Source organism: Arachis stenosperma, chromosome 6 (genome assembly GCF_014773155.1).
Source record: "Arachis stenosperma cultivar V10309 chromosome 6, arast.V10309.gnm1.PFL2, whole genome shotgun sequence".
NCBI classification, from domain to species: Eukaryota; Viridiplantae; Streptophyta; class Magnoliopsida; order Fabales; family Fabaceae; genus Arachis; species Arachis stenosperma.
In genome coordinates this window covers 108,520,012-108,521,211 of record NC_080382.1, presented here as the reverse complement: position 1 = coordinate 108,521,211, position 1,200 = coordinate 108,520,012, and positions in this window count along the sequence as shown.

Here is a 1,200-nt window from a genome sequence, read left to right as displayed (position 1 = left end):
TTAAAAAAAACACGGTGGTTAATAATTTTGGAGTGGCAATGACATTGGCATGATAGTGGTTGTGGTGATTTTGTAATAGGTGGATGGAGAAGAATAAAATGAAAAAGGGATAAGTATTGTTTTGATTCCTCACCATGAGGGTCGGAATCGAACATGTTCCCATCATAATTTTGGATTTAGAATCATCCTTAATATTTTTTTATATTAAAATCGTTCTTTTTAATAAATTTTTTTACTTTATTACTAAATTACCCTTATTAATAAAAATATTATAAAATTAAAAAAAAACATGGGAGGAGGAGGGGGAGGGGAGAAGGAAAAAGGGGAAGGGTGAAGGGACAGGGGAGAAGGGAAAAGGGAGAGGGGGAAGGGGGAAGGGGGGACGGCACCGGTGAAGGGGGAAGGGGAAAGGACGCGGGATGGGGGGGAAGGGGAGAGGGGGAGGAGGAGGGAGAAGGGAAAAGGGGGGAGGGGGACGGCAACGGCGAAGGGGGAAGGGGAAAGGATGCGGGGTGGGGGGAAGGGGAGAGGGGGAGGAGGAGGGGTCGGGGTGGGGGGAAGAGAAAAGGACGCGACCCACTGCCGCTGCCTCCGCCTCGCAACCTTGCCGCCTGTTTTCTTGCTTCTGCTTTCTTGTTTTCTGTTAATTATTTTCTGCTTTTTTGTTTTCTGGTTGTGGTGGTGTTGACGGTGGTGTTGGTGTTGGTGGTGGTGGTGGTGGTGGTGGTGGTGTTGGTGGTGGTGGTGGTGGTGGTGGAGGAGGTAATTGTGTTGGTAGTGGTGATGGTATTTTTGTCCAAAAAAATTAAAAGGACGATTTTAATACGAAAAAAACGTTAAGGATGATTTTAAATCCAAAATTACAATGGGGATGGATTCGATTCCGACCTTCAACTTGAGAGACTAAAATAATACTTATCCCAATAAAAAATGAGATGCTGATGAGATGTAGGAAAAAAAGGAGGGATATATAATGGTTATTTTTGTTAAAAAATGATTTTTTTTATGGATGGATAAAAATTTGACGAAAGTAGATATTTGAATTAATTTTTTTAATCATACAAAGTAAAATTATAGTTTATTTTGCCGCAAGATTAAAGTTATTTTAACAAATATTAAGACAATTTATATTTTTATTTTTATCTTTCATAAATTTGTGTTATATGTTTGGCCTAGTTTCTTTTTTTATGTAAGCACTTT